A 17,412-nucleotide genomic window follows, 5' to 3' on the forward strand; every position below is an offset into this window, starting at 1 on the left:
ATTTACATTTTTATACAATTTGAGCTTTCTGACGAACTCACCTAGTTCACCTTCTTTCATTTCCTTGGAAAAATCTGTTTTGTCACGTGATTGCGACTAGTCGACTGGCCCAGAAAAAAAGTCATTGCAGAGAAAAGAATCGACAAGTCGACTAGTCGACTAATTGGTGCAACCCCTATGTTCTACCAAATCAACTCCCAACTTTAAAGGAGTCCGACTGGGTGATGGTCTTTACATGCTCAGAGGTCAGTTTGGATAACCAGGAACACATTCAAAGTGCTGCACAAACCTTTAACCAATCACAGTCAGCTTGAGAACCACACAGCCACTTCCCCTCCATGACCTTCCCCACATGAGTCTGCACTTAGCCTAACCGTTTAAAGGACCTGAATGATTTGGACCCCACACTGAATCAAAGAGATAGATCAACACGTCATCAACATGAACTGAGGTTCAATCACTTTGCACCAAGCACAGAGACCGAAAAGTTACAAAAAATCTCTGGTGCTGTTCACAAAATTAAAAAAAGAAAGCAAACATGTCATAACACGAAACAGAGAAAAGTATCAGCATGTGTCAGAAGAAGATAAGCTCGTTCCACTGACCAGAAGCTAGTGAAATGCACTGACTTTTACAGACGCTGTAGTTTATTACTCTTTAACATCAGATTTACATTTCCCCCCCCAAAAAACCCAAAACATACACAACAATGAAGAGTTATCAGCTGGATGGTTTTACCTCAGGAAGGTCTTAGCACAGATCCAGTCATTTTGTTATTCCACTCTATGCTGTGACAACTTTCTAATGTCTCTCTGCATGCTACCAGCAGGAATCTAAGCCTATCAGCGTCTGTGGGTGGTGAGGATGACTGAGCAACTAAAGTATGTATGATTGTGAGTGTGTGTGATAGTTGTGTATGTGTTTGTGTGATGGCATGCCAGATTATTTTTGGGCTATGCTGGTTTAAATGCAGCTTGCATGAATCATGACTTCCCACATAGTATGTCAGTGTGCAGGGTTAGTCATATAACTGTCTTATATGGTAACACACTGCACATGTGATAGCAACACTGGAGTTATCTATAGACGGGTCTCTGAGGAGCTGCTGTGTCTCAGCCCTGTGCTGGACTCCATGTGATCCACACTGTCCTTATTTCAGCTTAAAAATAAATTTTTACAACAATACTTATGAATTTGATTTTCAGCTTTTGAGACATTTTGTTGTGGCGTAACATGACTTTACCCTATTTTGGTTACAATAGCCTCAAAACGAATACTACATCATTATACAAGCACACTAATTTCCAAAACGAACAAAAGTTCTTGGATTTTGCTGGAATAAAAAAAAGTTATGTCTTTGCAGAGATGGCACACCTGCACACACAGCAATCTGTTGAAACCTCTTCCTGTACAACCGTCTGAATAAACAGAAACACAAGTATACATTTGCATGAACAGGAAACTTCCTTACTGAGGGATGATGCACCCCAAACCCAGACGAATGGAAGACCTTTTAAAACAAACATGACCAGGTCATGCACACAACTTTTAAAGCAACAATCATCTCTTTCTAACTCAGGCATTTTTGGATATATTAATGCTGCCCTGTCGAAAGTAATTACTGTACAATTTGAGAATAAGAATGGCAGAATTTTATTTAAAAAGTTAAAAATTCAAAGTAAAAATCTTTTCTACTCTCAAAGGCCGCATGGAAAAAAAGACAAGTGGAAAGTCTCCCCGTAGGAAAAAGTTGACGCAGAAGCAGCGCCCACGTCAAAACCTTCAAAAGCCACATCTGTACACATGCATGTGCATCTGTGTGGGTGTGTGTGCATGTCATCATTTGTGTATATGTGAGCAGAATGAATATATAAGTTTGCTGATAAGACTGGAGTTAGAGGTCATGTTGCTCATGGTGAGTCCATCATTGTGTCTCACTCTACAGGCTTTGCCTGCTGGAACAGAAACAGACATGCAAATAGATCCCTGCTATTGATAACATGTATAAAACAAATGTTTGACCATGCAGGCTGTTGTTCATGTTTTCTTATCTCTGAAATACATTAAAAAAATTCCATTGGGTTCTAATACTGACACCTGAGTTGCTTTGTCTCCCAGGGAAATTCCCTTTTATTTTGAAATCTAACTTGAGAAATGTGTGAAGCTGGTGAATCCCAAACACAAGGCATCTCTATATAAATGTATTAATAGTAAACAATACCAAACAGGCTGTGATGGACTGGTGACCTGACCAGGGTCATGTTGACTCGCCCAAACGTTCGCTGGAGATAGGCACCAGCACCCCTCCTGACCCCGCGAGGGACAAGGTGTAAGAGGATTGATGGATGGATGGATGGATGGATGGATGGATGGATGGATGGATGGATGGATGGATGGATGGATGGATGGATGGATGGATGGATGGATGGATGGATGGATGGATGGATGGATGGATGGATGGATGGATGGATGGATGGATGGATGGATGGATGGATTGATTCCAGGTGAACAAAGGAGTGTCTGCTGGCGTAAGTATTATTGCTTTGCTTTCTTTGTCTCTAGTGAATGAAAAAAAGAAAGTCAATAATAAACACATCCATTATGAAAACCTTTTAGCCAAGTACAGCATAATGGCAGTACAGATACAACTTCTACACCTTGAAGCCTGTCTGTTACAGCCTTACGTTAGCTGAACAGATCAATATGCAATATGTACCATATCTGACATACATTAAAGATTTTATTTGACCTGAAAAGGCTTTTTACTAAAGTGTAATCGTGTTAGCCACGCTAATCATGTTAACCTCCGAGTACCGTGTATCAGGCCTAGGCACATATGAACATTTGCCAACAGAAATCACCCTCAAAACCATGAATGCCTGACTTACCCAGCCTTGCAAGAACAATAGGCATCAGTGATCTTGTCCACAGCTATATTTATGCTGAGGGTGTGAGGATCTGCTGTGTTCCTCATCGAACGGTAGCATTTAGCTGTGACGCGCACAATCTTGGAGGCATCCCGTGGCTCAAACACCTTGATGTCGTCCAAAAAGACGACATGAATTTGTTGGTTCCCCTGTCCATTGTCATGGCTGATATTTTTTTAAAATCCGGCAGAAATGCTAAACTAATCGACTCAGAAATACTCTGCAGAGAGTCAGTCGAAATGAAATTACACATAGAAACTAAGCACAGCGAGGCTTTGTTTGTGAGACATGCAGTCACGTGAGACTTTCGAGGGGCGTTTCTGGGTGGAGCTTGGTAAGGTCCATTGGCTGCTCCGGCGCAGGAAATACGGCGGCCATCTTGGAGGGGTACTCCCTCCTACTTTGCTCAATCAAAACAGCAGAATATGCCTCAGCACTGAGGGATATTGTTGTTCGGATCGACGGATTATTGATGTGAGGGCTCCACAGACAACATTTCACAAGTAAGATGGACATATTATTGTGTATATATTGTGATTAGAATATTACTTTACTGTATTTATGCCCACTGGCGAGATACCAGCTAATATTAGCTACAGTGCTTGGTGTAATGCGGGTTCAGCCCCGCTATGAAGGCTAACTGAGATTCTGTAAATCTAAAAAAATTTATTATTCTCTAACATTGACTTAGATTATCTGTCACAAGAGCCTGTAACATATATTATAAAACTTATATTATGTGTTATAGCATTCAGCAGCAAAGTTTACACAGGTGGTAAAGACTATTATTTATATGTAATTCTTTCACTGGTAAGATACATCCTAAATCTTCCGTTTTTGTTTTGAAAGTTTCATAAAGACACGATGTGAGGAAAAAGAGGGAGATGTCTATAAAGAGAGACAGATTCACTGCAGCACAGATAAATCTCACATCGGATTTTGTGCTCAATCTCAGCTGCTGAATCTCTCTGAAGCTAGAATTCGTCGGCTGAAAAACATATATACATATATATCTATGTATGTATATACATACATACATATAAACATGTATCTAATATATATTATTCAGTATTAATCATTATTTATTTGTGTCATTATTAATCATTATTTAATTGTGTTGGTATAGTTATATAAATATGTATTGATATTACTAAATAATTTATTAAATAAATTGTGAACGGCTGTGTGCTTTGTAATATGCTCATCATACATCAACATCAGAATATTCTAACCCTATTCTATTGTTATAGCTACTAAGCATATTTAAAGATGCTGAACTATGTATTAAAAACATACTTATATAATACAATTGTTTATAAATGTAGCTTTGATAGATGTTTGAATATGGTTTCCAGTAACAAAAAAGCGTGTTATGATCGATTAAATGCGTTGATACGTCATTGTGCCTGCTAAACACATAACGCTGAGTGGAGTGGTGGACCGCTCCAAGATGGCCGCCCTAAATATCGTCAGCGACAATAGGCGAGAGAGGTCCATGAGGCGTCTATCCTTATATTATGTCTATGGCAGGGAAGGCTATTCAAATTCGCCATTTTTACTCGCATAATATTGCCTTCAAAGTAGAGAGGGCCTTGACAATAGTTACTAATTTTGGTAAATTTAAGCTGGTGACGTCCAAGTCCGAGTTAGACGACAACACAACGGGACAACAACCGATGGAAATGAAATATGTGTCACAAAAGGAACCCGGAGGGATGAAGGCTGCTAAGTGATGCTAGCTGGTGGTAAGTTTGCTTATTAATTATCTTCGTTTAATTATAAACAGTGCAGAGAAGATAAATTACGTTGGTTTCATAAATAATTATTTTATACATTTTATTGTGACTTATATGATTATTACAATAGGAATCATTCAGCTTCATGCATGGAGGCTGTTTGTTGCGACTTATACTTTTATTCATAAACTTAACCTGGTTTTAATTAAGCTCCATGAGACAGAGAGACTTTGATATTGTGAGGTTGTTGTTCTAACTCGTTCTTCATTGTTTTTATCTTCAACATATATTTGCAGTCTAAGCAAATGAAGATGAAAGAGGAAGCCAGAGAATTCAGGTGTTAGAAAACCTAAAGACTTCCTGTCTCAGAAGAGGCTCTGACTCCACCACATCACCAACCATCTCTGAAGATGAACCTCCACATTGTCTTCATGATGTAAGTTTGTTTTTGTTTTGTTTCAATGAGGAGCTAGCTACATTTTCAACAGGAAAAACTGCTGTGTTATCAACACCAAGTGCTTAATAAACATGATTTGATTTAAAGATAACTGGACAGAATTTATTCTTCTTGTTAATCTAACATTTCTCTTTCATACATTTTATTTGTTGTTGGCTTTCAGGGCCCTGTGATGGACTGGTGACCTGTCCAGGGTGAACCCTACCTCTCATCTGATGGCTGCTGGAGATGGGCACCACCAGCCCTCACCACCCTGCTAGGATCAGTGTGTTCAGATCATGGATGGAAAGATTTTAAGGTAGTTTGTCTCCTTAAGTCCACACTTAAAACAGCTTCATAGTTAATGCCAACATCAACGGATTCTATGACATTACTGACTATTTTTTTCTACTTCTAACATAAACAGGCAAAGAAGAAACCCAGAAATGTTTTCCCCCCCAGGCATCCGATCCCAATCATCATCAGTTCTGATGATGTCACATACATGGCGAGTCCACAACATCTTAAAATTGTAAGTATTATTTTTTTATTTGCCATTTTTCTGTCTTCTTTAAAATACAAATGCTTTCTCTGTTTAATTGCTCTATTGTTCTTTTTCGTAGGTTTCTGTAAGGTGTAGTGAACGGGAATGTTCTGTCGTTGATCCTCACTGTTATGTTTTATTGTCACACTTAAATGTTCATGTTCATTGTGTTCACTTTTGATGTGTAAACTGATAATTTATGTAAAGTTCATAGAGTTGTGAGTAAAATTGGACAATTTTAAAATGTCAGTAATAAAACAAAATATTTGAATTACCTTGGGCATCTTGTGTTAGTAATCTTTCCATGTAATTGTAGCCTAAAACAATGTAAGTACTGTGGTGTAATGCATGTAATGTACAAAATAGGAAAGTAGGAATAAAGACGAATTAAGAGTAATTAAAATTGTAGTTTATTATCAATAGCAGGAAATTAAAAATAAAATTAAGTGTAATTTAAATACATTACTAATATATTAATAGTATATTTAAAATATATTTGAAGTATATTAAATAAATATTTTTAATATAATTCTATGACAGAATTATTACACTCAAAATATAATAATTATATCAAAATATAATAATAAAGCTCTGAAATATTATATTTAAAAAGTATACTTTAAGTACACTAAGTACAACTTGAAGTTGTTCCAAAAAGTACGTGTAGTATACTAAAGTATACTATACATACTGATAAGTACGTATAGTACAGTACGTACTGTACTGATAAGTACATCAATCAAAGTATGCTAAAGTATGTTAAAATTTAGTATACTAAAGTATACTTTTTTTTACTTGGGATGGATGGATGGATGGAATACCAAAGAGGCTAGAACCGCCCCTGCATTTACCTCCCCATGAGAAGAAGCAATCCCCTGACTGGGGTGGCCACCTCCTGGCTCCGCCCCTGCTTCAGCCACTACTTCCTATCTGAAATCACTTGTTAAGCCAAACAGGACAATGAATTCTGCTTTAATTATGCCTTAACTATCAGGAGGACACCAGTGTCCTCATTTACCCGCTGGATAACATGAAAACGTTTTCAGGGTGACAATTAAAGGCTTTTAACTTAAACATCAGTCCTATTCAAACTTACACTTTTTCTTTCTCTATGGATATCAAACCTATTAGATTGACCATGTAATAAGACAGATGTTTAATGATTTTATATGTACATATATGTGTGTGTGTGTGTGTGTGTGTGTGCGTGTGTGTGTGCGTGTGTGTGTGTGTGTGTGGGGGGGGGGGGCGTGTGTGTGTTAAAACAATACAATTGCTGAAATGCAGCTTTACATCAAAGCCAAAAGATGCAGGGAAGTGTTAATAATTACATTATTATTGATATAATTCTTATATTTGTGCTTAATATATTTGTTATCATGAATAAATGGAGCCAGCTCCATGACTACTGAGTCATCTGCTGACAATGTCTAATATGTTAAGGTCAGTGAAGCAACCTGGGGAATTTTTCCCCTAAATTAGCTCTAAGTTACACAATTTCTGAAAGTTGCCGAAGTGAAGAAATGACCAGAAAACTTTGTATGAATCACAGCATAAAAAACAGATCTGTTTAAGAATCAATTCATCTAAGTTTGAGCAGCAAGACTTGTCGGTTTTAGACCAAGTCTTGCTGGTCTAAAGCCAGCATTAAAACACTGTTTGGTGGGACTGCTTTGTCAGTCTGTTGCTGCTTTGGCTCTTCTCTGTAATCTGCTGTCTGGAAGAGTATTCTTTAAATTGCTCTGACACAACATGTCTCTGTGGTTTGAGAAACCACTGCACTCATTTTACAGTATAGAGAGTGAAGCTCAGCTCTGCTAGAGTGTGCAAGTTTCATATGAAGCACTCATTAGTCAGCTGATTCTCCTTGTCTGTGCTCAGATACCTGAGAACAGAACTGCTGCATCATAACATCATGTGAAAGTCATAAAATATTGTGCAGAGCAAAGCTCCACAGCCAGATATCAACTGGAGGTTCATCACAGTGAATTAATCATTGGTCACTGAGAGACGTGAAAGTGCATCAACACAAGTTACAATCGCCCTGCATCAAGTGTAATGACACACTGAAAGGTTACGGTTTCAAGTGTGCGCATATGTGACACAGTGCGGTTTAGTGGCTTTGGGCAGCAGTCTTGATGACTCAACCCGAGAAGAGAAAGCAGTGCTTACTGATTTGGCCCCTTTGTACAGCCAAGTATAACAGTGGAAATATTTGTAGGCAGGAGGAACTCTGTCACCAGCCAACGCTATGCCAGATACTCTGTTCATTCTGTTCACTTGGTTGCATTACTGCAAAGGCAAAAGTTGATTACTTGTACAGTTAAAGAGGGCAAAAACAAGTCTGGGTTTAGAGAGGATAACACTGAGTGTGTGTTTCCTTTCAGCACTGACATTACTTTCTCTAGCAACATTAATCATTTATAGGGCCAAAACAATTCATTGGATTAATCATGATTAATCAGCTACTGAAATAATCATCAACTAATTAATTAATCGAGTAATTGTAAACTTTAGCATGCTGACTGTAAAACATGACATTTCCTAAAGGAATAAAGTCCTCAGAGCAGTGATAAAGCCAAAACTATACAAAGAACAAATACATGAAGATGAAAAACATCCTGTCTGAACTCCTCATGTGACAGTTTCAGCCTCACTTGGTTCAAATTCTGTAAAAAAAAAACAACAAAACAAAACAAAACAAAACAAATAATAAGCACCTTTTGCTATCCAATTATTAGTTGGTTGATCCAAATACTAGTGACCAGATCATCCATACACTGTTGATGATAAACCAATCAGAAAGACCTGAGCCTTCACATGTTGATGAGAGCAGAATGTGTTAGCTGCAGATGCCTCCTTTGCGATAAACACTGAAGCGTTCCCTAAAGAAATGCATTATCACATTTAATTTTCTGATTTAAAACAGAATTGAATTTATTTGCATTTATTATGTATTTGTGATATTGTAATAATAAGAAAGCTTAGGTGATTCAATTAAAAAACTTGATTGCTCTATTAATGATCAGAATAATCAATAAAATAATTACTAAAATAATTGTTAGCTGCAGCCTGTGTCCTTTACCTGTTTGTGCTTTAAAGACAATATTCAGAATGTTTAATTCTCTTTTTTTTTGCATTAATTTACTCACAGGAGAGCCAGCCATGTAATGGAATTATTAGCAATCTGGTGAACAGAATGAATTTATTGTCATGTTTTGTAGTGAATTATAATTCACTTCTTATCAAGTACTGATTGAAAATGGTTCAGTAATGAGGGTCCTACTACACTAAATACTGTTGGATGAACTTTCACATCCATGTCACAAATCTTTAAAAATGAGATCATCCTCTCTGATTTGTCAAATTAGTCTTTGGGAGGTTTTTACTTCATTAGGATTACATGCATTTTTGTACCTAAACCATTGCCAGCCTTTTATTTATTTCACAGCTAATCAGCAGTTATGCTTAAATCAACAAAGGACACAGTTCCATCTGTTCACAATAATCTGAAAAGCCCTTACCTCTGCAGTATTTCTGAACAATCACTGAAGGTACATCTGGCTGCAAACAAATACCAAGTCTTAGCTCTGCAGTGATCAATATTTATCTCTGGGACTATTGATTTCCACTTGATTAAAATGCTGCAAGTTCAAGGAGAAGAGGTTCTGTGCAACAGCAGTTTGATATTTGGTGGATGAGTCACTTGGTTAGAAATCTAACATTGTCCACTCTAAGCCACAGACCAGCACAGAGACGGGCTCTTCAGTCTGAGGGATCAATTTTACCACCCACACTGGAAATAGCTGATCCAATAATCAATACAATTGTTCAAATCACCAAATCTCTGAGCATCACTCAGCTGTAAAAGTCTGAATTGGAACCTTTCAGAGCCTCTTTTAAGCCATTATTACAGACATCATAAATAACAAGAAAAAGATAGACTGGATGTCAACCCCAAAGGCAAAATACATTGATTTTATTTCCTCTTTAAAACTCTAAAATGAATGTTACATCTTACAAAATATGCAACATTTCAGAGACTGCTCTCTTACTGCAGTACACCACTATGGTTTAAAGCAACAATAACAGCAGCAGCAGCTGAGGAAAGTCAGTTAACTTTATTTATCTATCAAATATTCTAATGCAATATATCCTCATTGAAATGACTAGTTATGAATGTGACCAGCTTTGAAACTCTTAAAGGTCCTAAAGGTTCTCATCTGCTGTGGTTCTCATTCAGTCTCAGACCAAACATCAGTGACTGATGAGGAAGGTCAGCCTCCTTTTACATCAGCACTCATGGAAGCCCAGAGGGACAAACTGCCGATGCAGGCTCCACTTATTTAGAGATGAGAGACGGTGTTGGCTGAAATGACATGTTGGCCAGCGGTCTGCGGCGCGGCTTTCTATGGTGCCACGGAGTTCTAGGAAGCCACCATTGATCCACATCGGCACTCGGGCGTCTTAATGGTTTTAGCTTGTCTGTGGCTGTGCAGCTGCCACACAGCGGACACTGCCTCCAAGAAGGCCTCTCTCCAGCTCCAAACACAACTAAAGGCTCCTTCTTTATCCTGCCGCTGTTTCCTCCCCAAATTGCTCCCTGAAACGCTGGCCTCAGAAAAGTTGCCATTTGCTTGTTTATGGTGTGGACTGGGCACTAAGCCCCCAATCGTAGCTGTTATTTTTAACCGCCTAATCCTTCAATGGATTTATAGTGACCCAGACTAGCCAGGTTACAAAAATAACCCCACCAATTTCTTGCACTGTGTATCTGGTTTATGTCTGTTCTGTCATTATCCTTGGCCTTTACATTTCCATCATGAGGAAAAAAGTCATGCCACAATTATGCGTTCATTGTTATGAAAAGTGATACCTTGTGTAGATGTCAGTGTGATTACAGTTTTATGGTCGAGATTATTGCGTGGAATCAGTGAGGGCTCCGAGGTGGAGGGATGGAGCAGGAAGGCAGAAGAACAGCCAGAGTGCAATGCAGAACGCTGGACTACATTCTGTTGTTAAGCTGTGTCTGATTTGATCTGCCAGACCCTCATTCTGCCTGCTAAGCACTTGCTATGAAGCTAATCTGCAGGTGGTTGGGTCCAAACGTGACAACACACACCAACTGCATGGACCACTCAGGTTTTGAACTCATACAAACCAAGAGGAGAGAAGCCCTGAAACTTTGGTTCTTAATGGCTTCAAAGTATCAAACTGAGATGCAGCAACCATTTTTAATCAATTGCTGTATTTATTCTCTGTCCTCAGGAAACCAAATTATTGCATATATAATAATTTGTATGTATTATATGTATGTATAATATATTATACATACATATAATACATTATATGTATGTATAGACCATACATCTGTGTATGGTTGATAGTGCTGAGTGATGGGTTTAAGTGAGAGGAAGTAATAACAGGCTGGAGGTGAGGCTGGGGCTTTACTTAAGGCTCTCGATAAACTCAACAGCTTTAAACAAGTTGACCAGGTTACCGGTCTAATCCTCATTAATGCTGGGAGCCTGGCTTTAAGTAAACAAGCATCTTCTAAGAAACCAAGTAGGTGAAAATACAGCTGGTTTCATGGAATCTTTTCACCTTAAGCGATTACAACATAAAACGTTTGCGATGCTTACAAAACATTTAGCATCCAAACACTGGATTAACAAGCTACTCTGCTAAATGTTATCTATAGTTATAATGTGATCATTTGGTCGGCCATGGAATCCGTCATGTCTTCAATTTGAGGTCATATTTCTTTAAAAAAAAAAAAAAAAGAACTTCTCGACAAGCTAAAGTTCTCTCTCTCTAAGAGTTTTGGTTTTGTTTGTTTCGGTTGGTTCATGTAAATCCGGTGGTGGTTGAAGATGACTCTGCACAAAACACAACTAAAAAAAAGGTGTGATTATAAAACACCAACACTCTTTACTCTTTTGACTTTTTACTGCTTAAAATATTTAGTTAACCACATAAGGACTACTTTTATAGGCTTGGGATATTTCGGCTTTATTTTATGTACAGTTATCTTTAGTCTGCTCTGTTATTGCTGAGGCAAAAGGTTATCAGAAAGGTCCAACAGGGACATGAGTCCAACAACATGAGGAACACAAGTTTTGTGGAATAATATCCTCAATACAGTAACAGGACAAGGAGGAAAAGGGAACAGCTATGGAAGAGTACAAACAGGAGAATAATCAGATGTGTTTCATATCACAGCTTGAATTTCATAAAAATATCTGACTGCTTGATTTTTGACCTAGGACTGGCTGCCACTGTTTCTGATGACATTGATTCAAGAGATTTTTGGCAAACAAAAAATGTTGTCAAAGATGGCAGATGATATCAACAGACCCCTAATGACAAAAACTTTTTGGAAGCAAGACGTGGTGTGAGACTCAGTGGGCGCAGCTGTTTAGTATCACAGCTTCATCCTCAAAAGGTCAGATAAGAGCTTTGTTTTTGTCATTCCTTTTCCCCATCAATGTATATTGTATTCTGACTGTGTAATGGTATTTCTTACAAGCTGACTTATTCTGAGATCTCTCACATCCTGTGTTATTATCACAATCTTTTGTTTCAACAGTTGTTGAGCTCATCTCAAAAGCTTTGCTAGGAGGCGACAAGAGGTGGGAGTGCTGACTGCTGAGGGTGGGGGCTGGTGAAGGGTGTTAGGTGCTCAGAAATGAACAGGGCAAGTGCAAACGGTGCAGAGAGCATAGACACAGATGCACACAGACACACACACACACACACACACACACCCCCCACACACACGCACACACCAACGCATACACACATTCACGCGTACACACACACACACACACACACGCACACACACACGCACACACACACACACACACACACACACACACACACACACACACACACACACACACACACACACACACACACACGCACACACACACACACATACACAGTAACAATGCTCAATATTTCCTTGTTCACTGTCTTCTCTTTCAATAAGCCATCTATCTAAACCTTGATTATAGTACAAGCTGGAAATGAAACTGTATTTCCAGTGTTGATCCAGCTTACATTATCCTAATAAAATACACTTATGTTTATGGTTGTGGCATGATAAAAATTCAGAAAAAATTCCAGATAATCATACTTTGGCAGAGCAATTTACTTCTACAAATTCATCTAAGGATCAGTGGTAAAGTTGCACAGTAAAAAATGAATTGCAATATTGTGGTTTATTTATCATGTCATAAAGAAAATATGTGAGTGTGGCACATCCTATGTTTTTAACTAACATATTGGACATGTTGAGAGGGAAATAATTGATGATAATGATATAAAAAAAACATTACTTGTGCAACAGTTCAGTTCCACTATTGGGGTTTATATAGTAGTCTGCAAAACCCAGCTTTTATTTTGAAATTCCACTTCTCTAAGCTTTAATTGGCAAGCTAATTTGCATATTGGCTGAAAATTTAGCTTGGATCTAATATTTAGTCATGAGCTAAGTATTTAGGTAGCAATCTAACAATTTAGTTAGCAAGCTAAATATTTGGGTCTAACATAAATATTTAATCTGGAAAATAAATATTTAATTTGAAAATTAAATGTTTAGTTTGGGAAAGAAACATTTAGTTAGAAAAATAAATATTTAATTTGATGATAAATATTTAGTTTGAAAACTATTTAGATTGAAAACAAAATATGTAAAATATTTAGCTCAAACTTAACCATTTTTTTGGGAACTAAATATTTAACTTCCCAACTAAATATTTAATTTGAAAGCTAAATATTTATTCTGTAAACTACATATTTAGCTTGTGAATTAAATATTTAGTTTGGAATAATATGGTGGAAGTATGACTGAAACTGCACTCACATTTTTCTCTGACTAACTAAATAAACCATATTGCCATATTGCCAGGGTTTCCGCCTGGAAACCTGGCGGCCCGCCATGCTTTAATAGCCCCGCGACAGGCTAAGCGTTGCTTGTTTACGTTTCTAAGAAAATAAAAAACATTAAAAAAAAAAAAATCTTTTTTTTTTGTTTCTTTTTTTAAAGCCAGGCTGCAAGCGATTTTTTTTTTTTTTTTTTTGCTCTTAGCATTTTACTAGCAGAGCAGGTTTATTCATAAATTCATAAAGGATAGGTCTATAATAGATAGGTTTATAGTTTATGCATTTAAACCCGACAGCGCGCGGACTAATCACACAGCTAGCTGGCGCTTCTGTGCTTTGCCTCGCGCGCTGCCGCTGCTTTACCTCAGCGGGATCGCGCGCGCGCCTCCTTTCACTCAAACTGGACACAGGTTTACCTGTATGGATATTTACATAAACCTACTGTGAGGAATTATGATCCTTTGGAGAACTCTAGGTAAGAGTTTAAAACCCGCCGCATTAGCTCTGGTTGCGTAGCTCAATGTGAACCGCAGGAATAACTTGTAGCAAATTCAGAGGTGGCATGTGAAGTGGTGAGAATGATTTATCTTTGTGAATGGAAAATGATATGCGGCGTTTACATCTCAACACACTGCCCAGCATGTGGCTCTGTATCTGTCTTCCCTGTGAAGTTTATGTCTGTGGTCCCGGTTGGCCGGAGCGTTTGTGGATAACTAGCAGCACTAAACACTATCATGCAAGTTCAGCCCGGTGAGGAGCTGTCGCGCTCTCCTCGGAGTCACGCATCATGCTGATTTTGTATTATAATTATTTTTAGTGTTATTTTTTAGATTATACAATACATCAAACCATATCAAATGGGTTTTCTACTTAGAGTTATTACGCGCGGCCGCACAGAGATCTGAGAAACTCGTCCCATAAACTCGACCAACAATAGTCTCTGTGACGCTTATTAAAAACTCAACAGACACAAAATGGAAGAGCTACTAAAGCCACACTAGCAGCATTGAATTAAATCTCCTGTTTGTTGCGCATCTCTGCGTAGTGCAGCAGATTACAGGGCCGGTCCAAGGCCTGTAAATGTAGTTTACAAAGGCCTTGAGCAGAATTTGATCTGGGGGCCCCTTTTGTTGCTAAAAATATCAGCACCTCTAACAGTTTCTGTGTTAGATTTAGTGAAATATGGGAGAAGGGAGTAGTTTAATTGGCCAGCCTAAAAAGCAATAAGTTATAATCGAAGTTTACTAATTTGTATTTGTAAATTCAAAGATTAAACTCACAGCTTCAGATTGTTGCTATGGTAACAAAACAATCTAACTATGAATTTTGTTCTTTGAAGTTTTACAAAGTAAACTTGCCAGCTCCTTAAAATCTTGTATTTAAATGTTAAACAATTTAAAATTATTTAATTGATGTATCCCTAAAGAATTGAATAAAATTTAACAGCATTGATAACCTCAATAACTTTTACATTTCCTGTCAACTTAACATCTTTTAATACAAAAACACGGTGGACCGCCGGTGGACAGCCAGTGGACAGCCAGTGGACAGCCAGTGGCCCGCCTCGACGCCCCGACCACCGGGCTTAGCAAGTTTTCTGCGGGAAACCCTGTATGTCATATTTATTATGTGTGCATATTTAAGAGGCGTCCAAAGACACCATCACACAAAAACTAAAACATCTTTTTAATATTTGCTCCAGGGGTCTGAATGTCTCATTCAGCAAGTTGTTCAGATTTATAAGTAGGACTGAAAACTTTCAGCTCACATTACATTCATACCACCTCGTAATTTTGTCTTATTTTGTCAGTTTTTGTATTTGTTCCTAAGGAAATCCTCATTAATCCTCAAGTCAGAAAAAGTTACTTTTTTGACCTAAAAGATTTGGGACATCGTAAAGTTCAGCAGAAACCTGTTAATGACGTATTGACTGAAATGGGCTGAGCTGGTGCAGGAAAACACCTAAAACAGGATCCAGGTTTATTTTTCAGGACTATTAATTTTGTCAGTAAACAAACATTTCTTATACTTTGCCTGTAAGAAAAACTTTTCTTAAAATTCAAGTTAAATAATATTTACCAAAATGAACCTAGTTGTCTCTGATAGGTGAGCAGAAGTTTGCTTTAGTGTTCCTGCAATAATAATAATATTACTATTAAATTACATTAAATTGAGATAAAACTGAACCATAAAGGTCCACTGGGTTCTTTAGGAAAAAAGGCTAAAGCTGCAGAAAAAGCTGTTTTACTGTCCACTGGTCTGTTAGATGAAGCATGTTGATCTCATAAGTCTAATAATATTCTAACAGTCGGACTGTTAGAGGACTGAGCTGACCGGTGTGGTGGTTGTGTGTTAGGTTCTGTCCAGACAGATGTAGGAAGCTGCAGACATCCACATACAGAAACACAGACAGTAAAGTCAGAAACTTTTTTTTAACCAGAGCCTCTGAGTCATCGTATGAAGAACACAGCCAGGAATGAGTCAGAAAATGTTCCACAAACATAATAGTGAATTTCAGAGCTGCATGAATGACTCTTATGGACTGTTTGTTTCTTCTTGACATAATAAATAAGTTGTTGTCCAATTTACTTTCGCTATCACAGCCAAATGACAATTCCAATAACACGAATATTCCAAGAAGGAAGCAGGGAATTCTGACATGAACCAGTTCCTTCTGGTCCTTATGTGACCATCTCTCTACTCTAAGCTAAAGCATTGTATACCAGTGAAACACCATTCTCCAGGAAAACATTTGGGAATATATGCACAGGATGTCGCTCTCTTCTTTTACAACCCAACAACACAAATGAATTAGCTTTGCATATAAAAGAAACAAGCACTGTTAAGAGCTAAGAGCTGAAGGGCTCAGTGGAGCTGGATCACATCAAACTCCAGCAGGTGGGAATCCTGGCCTTGTTGGAGGGAGTGAACGGAGTGGTGAGGCGAGACGGAGGAAGTTTTAGTTCAGACACACAGTCACTCACAATAAGACATGTTTTGTTAGATTCAGTTCTAACAAAACATGTCTTATTACTGATTGAAAGATTGGGATAGGTTTCCCTCAGCTCAGAGACCCAGTATGACTTCTATGAGTGTTATGAAATCTTACATTGTTGTCTAATTAAATGAAATAATCAGTCCAAAGTGTGCACAAGACACAACATAATTCTTTATTGGTAAATTGATTTGATTATGATATTTTAGAGGGCTGCGCAGTTGGTAGAGCTGTTGCCTTGCAGCAAGAAGGTTCTGGGTTCAATTCCCAGCCTGGGGTCTTTCTGCATGGAGTTTGCATGTTCTCCCTGTGCATGGTGGGTTTTCTCCGGGTACTCTGGTTTCCTCCCACAGTCCAAAAACATGACTGTCAGGTTAATTGGCCTCTCCAAATTGTCCCTAGGTGTGAGTGTGTGTGTGCATGGTTGTTTGTCCTGTGTGTCTCTGTGTTGCCCTACGACAGACTGGCGACCTGTCCAGGGTGACCCCGCCTCTCGCCCAAAACGTTGGCTGGAGATGGGCACCAGCAACTCTCTCGACCCCATTAAGGGACAAGGGTGTAAAGAAAATGGATGGATGGATGGATGGATGATATTTTAGCATTCCAAATGACTGACTCATCTGTTGCTGGATAGCAGGTCTCGACAACAATAGGAAAAGCCTAAATTCAGAAAAATGTCCCATTTCAACAATGAATCTTTAACAATAATCGAAAGTGACAGTTGTTTTGTTTTCCCTCAAAACACTTGCCTGTGAACAGATGACACATGATAAATTACCACATCACAGCCGTCCTCACAAACACAGGAAATGCAAGATGACAGGACTCAGGAGAATGTCAGCTGATTAAAGACATGGAGGAAAATGTGTTAAATCCTTCTCCCAGAC

General features: G+C 38.2%; 1 protein-coding gene across 5 annotated transcripts in view; it reads right to left on the reverse strand.

Moving 5' to 3' along the window:
* The window catches only part of bach2b (BACH transcriptional regulator 2b), a 97,161-nt gene that overhangs the window by 40,583 nt on the left and 39,166 nt on the right, over positions 1 to 17,412 (reverse strand). Inside the window, exon 1 of one of the 5 annotated variants that reach the window (XM_008398480.3) lies at positions 739 to 858. The exons of the other annotated variants lie outside the window; for them this stretch is intronic. The gene's annotated coding sequence lies outside the window, so the exon portion shown is untranslated. Of the gene's footprint in view, positions 1 to 738; positions 859 to 17,412 lie in introns of those variants that run through there. 5 annotated transcript variants of the gene reach the window in all.

The sequence above is a fragment of the Poecilia reticulata genome, chromosome 21 (assembly GCF_904066995.2).
Source record: "Poecilia reticulata chromosome 21, P_reticulata-male-v2, whole genome shotgun sequence".
Taxonomy (NCBI): domain Eukaryota; kingdom Metazoa; phylum Chordata; class Actinopteri; order Cyprinodontiformes; family Poeciliidae; genus Poecilia; species Poecilia reticulata.